The sequence below is a fragment of the Mytilus edulis genome, chromosome 13 (genome assembly GCF_963676685.1).
Source record: "Mytilus edulis chromosome 13, xbMytEdul2.2, whole genome shotgun sequence".
In the NCBI taxonomy this organism is placed as follows: Eukaryota; Metazoa; Mollusca; class Bivalvia; order Mytilida; family Mytilidae; genus Mytilus; species Mytilus edulis.
Window position 1 is genome coordinate 7,027,567 of NC_092356.1, and position 8,833 is coordinate 7,036,399.

General features: G+C 32.8%; 1 long non-coding RNA gene across 1 annotated transcript; it reads right to left on the reverse strand.

The window, feature by feature from the left end:
- Positions 1-4,256: 4,256 nt before the first annotated feature.
- Positions 4,257-6,090, reverse strand: LOC139500071 (uncharacterized). Its single transcript, XR_011658296.1, has 3 exons — positions 6,002-6,090; positions 5,517-5,709; positions 4,257-4,389 (listed from the first exon to the last, which is right to left on the reverse strand). It is a non-coding gene; the product is annotated as an uncharacterized lncRNA (long non-coding RNA).
- Positions 6,091-8,833: the final 2,743 nt, after the last annotated feature.

Here is an 8,833-nt window from a genome sequence, read left to right on the forward strand (position 1 = left end):
ATTTTGAATCTGTTCAAAGTTTTGATTTTTCTACCCTATATACCACTTTGCCTCATATTCTTATTAAGAAAAAATTCACATCCCTAATTAACTGGGCATTTAAAAAGTCGGAATGCGAGTACATATGTTCAAACTCTTTTAGATCATTTTGTTAGTAGCAATAAACAAAAGAACTATGTCAATTGGACATGCTTTGATACTATTTATGCACTTGAATTTTTACTTGATAACATTTTTGTTCGCTTTGGAGATTCCGTATATCGTCAAGTTATTGGAATTCCAATGGGGACTAACTGTGCACCACTTATTGCGGACCTGTTTTTGTATTGTTATGAGTTACAATTTATGACTAAAATTAGCAAATACCCATCAAAACAACATTTGATACAAAAATTTAACAATACTTTTAGATATTTGGATGATATATTGGCTCTAAATAATGACGACTTCAGTATGTATACTAAAGAAATTTATCCTGTAGAACTTACTTTAAATAAAGCTAACGATAACAATGACCACTGCCCTTTCCTCGATCTTGATATCTATATCATAAACGGGAAGCTTAATACAAAAATTTATGATAAAAGAGATGATTTTTCATTTCCTATTGTTAATTATCCATTTTTAGATGGTGACGTTCCCTTGTCACCATCTTATGGTGTTTATATATCTCAACTTGTACGATTCGCTCGTGTATGTAACAATGTTTTAGATTTTAGCGAGAGAAATTTATGTATTACTGAAAAATTATTACACCAGGGTTTTCGATATCACAAACTGGTCAAAACATTTACTAAATTTTATCACCGGTATAAGGAAATAATTCGTAAATATAACTCAACATGCAGACATCTTATACGTTCAGGTATTTCACATCCAAAATTTTATGGAAATATTCTTTATAAAGCACAAAAATGTCAGTATTCTCCTCAGAAACTAACAAAACCTTTAAATAGACTTATTAAAAGGGGATATAGTTACGATACTGTTGTCAGGTCATTAAAGATTGCATATTTTGGCTTTAACATTGATTCACTGATAGGGTCTTTGCATCGGAACTAAACACATTTATTTCTAAAAAAACAGTTGTTGGCATGACACGGGTTATGTTCTTCTCATATATTTTATGATAGTATGATACTAAACCCCTAACGGGAGGGATTGTACCTGATATTCATATGATGAAGACATAATCTTTCAATCAGTTTAATTGAGGTCTGGAGCTGGCATGTCAGTTAACTGCTAGTAGTCTGTTGTTATTTATGTATTATTGTCATTTTATTTATTTTCTTTTGTTACATCTTTTGACATCAGACTCGGACTTCTCTTGAACTGAATTTTAATGTGCGTATTGTAATTCTTTTACTTTTCTACATTGGCTAGAGGTATAGGGGGAGGGTTGAGATCTCATAAACATGTTTAACCCCGCCGCAATTTTGCGCCTGTCCCAAGTCAGGAGCCTCTGGCCTTTGCTAGTCTTGTATGATTTTAAATTTTAGTTTCTTGTGTATAATTCGGAGTTTAGTATGACGTCCATTATCACTGTACTATTATGCATATTTTAGGGGCCAGCTGAAGGACACCTACGGGTGCGGGAATTCTCGCTACATTGAAGACCCATTGGTTGCCTTCGGCTGTTGTTTGCTCTATGGTCGGGTGGTTGTCGCTTTGACATATTCACCATTTCCTTTCTCAATTTTAAGCTTAGTTTACAGTGTAAGTACTGGTGTCTGTAAGAATCAAGGAGGCAGTGACACATGAGGGATTTTCGATTTGGCTCATTCTCAGTTTTTTAGTGTTATAAGTTATATCATTTACATTTCAATTTTTTGGGGGCATTATCCAACTGGTTAGAATTGTAACAATTAGAATGCTTATGCTCCATTTGTTTTTATTTACTCTAAAATTATCACAGAGATCTTCAGTTTTAGGGTTTTCATTATGTTTAAAGTGGTCCATACTCATATTTTTTAGTGCTAATTAAAGATTTTGATACTTATGAATATCAAAATGTAAATCATAAAATTTTATTAGTGCGTATTCCAAATTAGTTATAAGACACAATTCTATCTTACATCAGATTAAACCAAGTATTTCCCATATCAATGCCAAACTTTGTGTATGTTATGCTTGTTGATATTATTTTTTGTGTGGCTATGTTTTATGTTCGGTCAAAAGCTCTGTAGAGCTAGTGTTGTATAGTTTTACAAATGCTGAATCAAAATAGAATGTTCGTATCTTATCTTAGCTTAACAGGAGACTTAAAGCATTACATCTACAGAAGAGATATGGAAGCATTACACCTATAAAGAGATATCAAATCAAGATAGGTGCGGGAAAGCAAAACATATTATAGAAAAGATTTAATAGCATAACATACGAGATATCTTTGCCATTTGGTCCCTAGTGGATAGTTGTCTTATTGCCAATCAAACTCCATCTTAAAATTTTATATACATTTAAACAATATAACCTTCCCATAAACATCGTGTACGGAGACGCGCCTCTTTATAAGTACATTGAGATGCCCGGTGTTATGATTGACAATATGACTTTAAGAAAAACTAAAAAAAAGAACAAAGATGTCTAAATAAAGGCAACAGTAGTATACCGCTGTTAAAAAATTCATGAATCGATTGAGAGAAAAAAAATCGGATTGCAAACTAAAACTGAGGGAAACATTTCAATATGTCTAACAACCACATCTTAAAAGATACCACACTTATCTACAGTCGAGATATCAATGTACTATACTTACAGAATAGGTATCGAATAAAATTGAGAATGGAAATGGGGAATGTGTCAAAAAGACAACAACCCGACTATAGAGAAGACAACAGCAGAAGATCACCAACAGGTCTTCAATGCAGCGAGAAATTCCAGCACCCGGAGACGTCTTTCAGCTGGCCCCTAAACATATATATATACTAGTTCAGTGATAATGAACGCCAGACTAAACTCAAAATTGTACACAAGAAACTAAATTTCAAATAATACAAGACTAACAAAGGCCAGAGTCTCCTGGCTTGGGACAGGCGCAAAAATGCGGCGGGGTTAAACATGTTTATGAGATCTCAACCCTCCCCCTATACCTCTAGCCAATGCAGAAAAGTAAACACATAACAATACGCACATTAAAATTCAGTTCAAGAGAAGTCCGAGTCTAATGTCAGAAGATGTAACCAAAGAAAATAAACAAAATGACAATAATACATGAATAACATCAGACGCTTAGCAGTTAACTTACATGCGAAGTTTATATATATTATATATAACTTGGTATGCGGTTTTGAATTTCCTCGTGTTTGTATGCCATACAGAGCTGTATAGTTGTTTTAAGGTGACCTGCTGGTCTGAAGCCATTTTGGGATTCCGTATTATTGGATTCCCAAGATAAAAATATGAATCAAAGTCAAAACAAAACAAATAAACAGTTGCACCATGAGTGCATGATACGCCTTTCCATTTTCGAAGAATAAAATACAATACCCTCTCAATGTCATATTCGAAATTTATAAAATTCAGAAAGGAGCTTACATCAATAGATATAAACAAGTCACCAAAGTTTCATGAGAACTGCTGAAAGCCTTTTTGAGATATTGTCCGAAAACTAGAAATATATTTATTTATAATGGATAGGCAATCAAGTCATTGCAACTTATATTAATCCCTTTCAACTTTGCGGGTGCGAGTGCTGCCGTGCGGAGGTATTAGCCTGCTCTTTTTCGAAATCTACATGTCGGCCATCTATCGTCCCTTTCCGACGGACTTTCATGTTTCTCAAGACCATACTCGCAAATTGTGTCAAGGGAGAATCGAAAACTTGGTCCATGAAATTTTCTCCCCGGAGAGGTGATCGAACCAGGAACCTTTGTGTTAGTAGTCCGATGCACTAACCACTACACCACGGCTCTCTTAAAAAAAAATTAAACTACGTCGTATTGTTTCGCCTGTCCCAAGTCAGTAGTCGCTGACCTTTCTTAAGTCTTAAGTTTTATTTTTTTCTATTTTAGTTTATTTATATGTGTCGGATTTTAGTGAAACGCCCATATTTCACAGAACTAGTACACATTTTTGTTTAGGAGTCAGCCGAAGCCAGCCTCCGGGTTCGCGATTTTCTCGCTGTGTTGAAGACCTATTGATGACCTTGTGCTGTTTTCTTCTCTTAGGTCGGAATTTTGTCTCTTTGTCACTTTTCCCAATTTAATTACAATCATATTTTTCAAGAATAATATGGCCAGTAGATTGTAAAGACAAAAATAGAATCATTTAAAAATATGAAATAAACACTAATACAGAGACCAATTACAAAATCAAAATCTATTTAGTTCAGTTTCAATGATGAAATATCCAGTTTGTGGTGCCACAGACCATCTAATCTCTTTTCACCTGAAAAATACAATTATATTTATTTTTACATCAAGATGACCGTGAGGGCATTCTGATGTATTGCTATAGCCTAGATTTGCACACGTCACTCGGTTTTAACCGATCTATAAACATGATAAATACGCGGATATTAACTAGTGCAAACTAAAATTCCATTTTGTTTGTTATACATACATCTCTTCAATGAATACTGATAAAAATATTTTTGTTCAGAACAAAATAGTTAAATTATCAATTTTAAAGTCCTCGCCGAGGCTCGGACTTTAAAATTGATAATTTAACTATCTCGATTGGATAAGTTCGATAATCCACTTGTATCAATGTAATAATCTATATTTATAAGTAAAAAGTCATTGATAATATCTACGCACACGTACCGAAAAAGTGTGTTAAAGCTTGCGGAAGAATATCTCAAGAATGTTGCACGACAATCCTGGCAAGGAACGGTAACTCTGTAATTGTTTTTGCGGGAAAATATGAATGCCTACTCATATCCAATCTTTTAGAAAAAACGAATTTTACAGAAGAATGTACTTGTACTGCACTATTATTAGAATAGTAGAATAGAATGATTTACAAATGCATGAAAATTATATATACATGTTACTGTTACATGAATATAAAATATAACAACAAACCAGTGTATACTGATTTGTATCACTACAATAAAATAGTTATTACGGTGAGGTTGGATTTCCTGTCATTAATTTATCCTCCACACACGAACTTGTCTTAGAAAACAATACATCTCTGTACATTAACCTCAGATTCTTCTTCTTCTTCTTCTTCTTCTTCTTCTTCTTCTTCTTCTTCTTCTTCTTCTTCTTCTTCTTCTTCTTCTTCTTCTTCTTCTCCTTCTTCTTCTTCTTATCATTATTATTAGTATTATTATTAATATTATTATTTATTATTATTATTATTATTATTATTATTATTATTATTATTATTATTATTTTTATTATTATTATTATTATTATTATTATTATTATTATTATTATTATTATTATTATTATTATTATTATTATTATTATTATTATTATTATTATTATTATTATTATTATTATTATTATTATTATTATTATTAAACTTTATGTTCTGAATAAGCAATTCTTAAGATTTGTAATTACCAGTAATCCCAAGGTTCTATCCAAATGTTGGCCATTAGTATCTCTTTTAACTCTGTTAAAACGAAGCCCTCCAATTGGTGGTCGTATTTTGTCAAATTCGAGCCTTCCAACTGGTGGCTTTCCACTGACTTTTCCTGCTAAAACTGCCATTAGCATCATGAATATCGCACACAGAATCTTCAATATTTTCATTCTGCAAAATAAACTCATCATAGATAACAGGGCTAAATTTTAGGAATTTAATTGTTCACCTGAAATATATGATTATCATAACATATAATGTTCGTGCGCACAAATTTCCGAATGATAAAAACACGAAACAAAATTTGTAAAGTAAATTGTGGTAGATTTAGTTTAAGATATATTATGGAAAATTAATGAACTATTAGACATACGTGATATAGAGAAAATCATAACCCCCCTTAAAATCTTAAAACATAGGAAAAAAAATCAGTTATTTCAAAACTTTGCTGTATTTTATTTACCTTGTGTTTTGGTGTTTGGTCGATTAGGGAAACACTGGTGTATGGAACATATGAAGTTTGTTTATATACCATTGACACACCTTTTTATAACAGTTTTTCTACGCAAAATAAAACACAAAAAGAATTGTATTGTTTCTTGACAACGAAAATCTTCCTATTCTTTAAAGATTTTTTTCCCGTTGAATTTGTGTCAAATCAACATAAAGCAAATTTAAAGGTCATGAACGACAGACAAAATAATAATTGAGCTATGCACTTAACTTTATGGTTAATAGATTCTTATTTTAACCGAATTTAAATTTAGAGAGAGAGATGGGTATCAAAGCATTATATATATGAAAGAGGAAAGATAATATTGATACAACCACGTAGAGAGAGATGGATATCAAAGCATTACATCTTTGAAAGAGCAAAGAGAATATTAATACAACCACGTAGAGAGAGATGGATATCAAAGCATAACATCTACGGAAGGGGAAAGAGAATATTAATACATCCACATAGAAAGAGATGGATATCAAAGCATAACATCTACGGAAGAGGAAAGAGAATATAAATACATCCACGTAGAGAGAGATAGATACCAAAGCATTACATCTACGGAAGAGGAAAGAGAATATTAATAAATCCACGTAGAGAGAGATAGATATCAAAGTATAACATCTATGGAAGAGGAAAGAGAATATTAATACATCCACGTAGAGAGAGATGGATATCAAAGCATAACATCTACGGAAGAGGAAAGAGAATATTAATACATCCACGTAGAGAGAGATGGATATCAAAGCATAACATCTACGGAAGAGGAAAGAGAATATTAATACATCAACATAGAGAGAGATAGATACCAAAGCATAACATCTACGGAAGAGGAAAGAGAATATTAATACATCCACATAGAAAGAGATGTATATTAAAGTATAACATCTACGGAAGAGGAAAGAGAATATTAATACATCCACATAGAGAGAGATAGATACCAAAGCATAACATCTACGGAAGAGGAAAGAGAATATTAATACATCCACGTAGAGAGAGATAGATATCAAAGTATAACATCTATGGAAGAGGAAAGAGAATATTAATACAACCACGTACAGATAGATGGATATCAAAGCATTACATCTACGGAAGAGGAAAGAGAATATTAATACATCCACGTAGAGAGAGATAGATATCAAAGTATAACATCTACGGAAGAGGAAAGAGAATATTAATACATCCACGTAGAGAGCGATAGATACCAAAGCATTACATCTATGGAAGAGGAAAGAGAATATTAATACATCCACATAGAGAGAGATGGATATCAAAGCATAACATCTACGGAAGGGGAAAGAGAATATTAATACATCCACATAGAGAGAGATAGATATCAAAGTATAACATCTACGGAAGAGGAAAGAGAATATTAATACATCCACGTAGAGAGAGATGGATACCAAAGCATTACATCTACGGAAGGGGAAAGAGAATATTAATACATCCACGTAGAGATGGATATCAAAGCATTACATCTACGGAAGAGGAAAGAGAATATTAATACATCCACGTAGAGAGAGATGGATATCAAAGTATAACATCTACGGAAGAGGAAAGAGAATATTAATACATCCACGTAGAGAGAGATGGATATCAAAGCATAACATCTACGGAAGAGGAAAGAGAATATTAATACATCCACGTAGAGAGAGATGGATATCAAAGCATAACATCTACGGAAGGGGAAAGAGAATATTAATACATCCACGTAGAGAGAGATGGATATCAAAGCATTACATCTACGGAAGAGGAAAGAGAATATTAATACATCCACGTAGAGAGAGATGGATATCAAAGCATAACATCTACGGAAGAGGAAAGAGAATATTAATACATCCACGTAGAGAGAGATGGATATCAAAGCATAACATCTACGGAAGAGGAAAGAGAATATTAATACATCCACATAGAGAGAGATGGATATCAAAGCATAACATCTACGGAAGAGGAAAGAGAATATTAATACATCCACGTAGAGAGAGATGGATATCAAAGCATAACATCTACGGAAGAGGAAAGAGAATATTAATACATCCACGTAGAGAGAGATGGATATCAAAGCATAACATCTACGGAAGAGGAAAGAGAATATTAATACATCCACGTAGAGAGAGATGGATATCAAAGCATAACATCTACGGAAGGGAAAAGAGAATATTAATACATCCACATAGAAAGAGATGTATATCAAAGTATAACATCTACGGAAGAGGAAAGATAATATTAATACATCCACGTAGAGAGAGATGGATATCAAAGCATTACATCTACGGAAGGGGAAAGAGAATATTAATACATCCACATAGAAAGAGATGTATATCAAAGTATAACATCTACGGAAGAGGAAAGAGAATATTAATACATCCACGTAGAGAAAAATGGATATCAAAGCATAACATCTACGGAAGAGGAAAGAGAATATTAATACATCCACGTAGAGAGAGATGGATATCAAAGCATAACATCTACGGAAGAGGAAAGAGAATATTAATACATCCACGTAAAGAGAGATGGATATCAAAGCATTACATCTACGGAAGGGGAAAGAGAATATTAATACATCCACATAGAAAGAGATGTATATCAAAGTATAACATCTAAGGAAGAGGAAAGAGAATATTAATACATCCACGTAGAGAGAGATGGATATCAAAGCATAACATCTACGGAAGAGGAAAGAGAATATTAATACATCCACGTAGAGAGAGATGGATATCAAAGCATTACATCTACGGAAGGGGAAAGAGAATATTAATACATCCACATAGAAAGAGATGTATATCAAAGTAT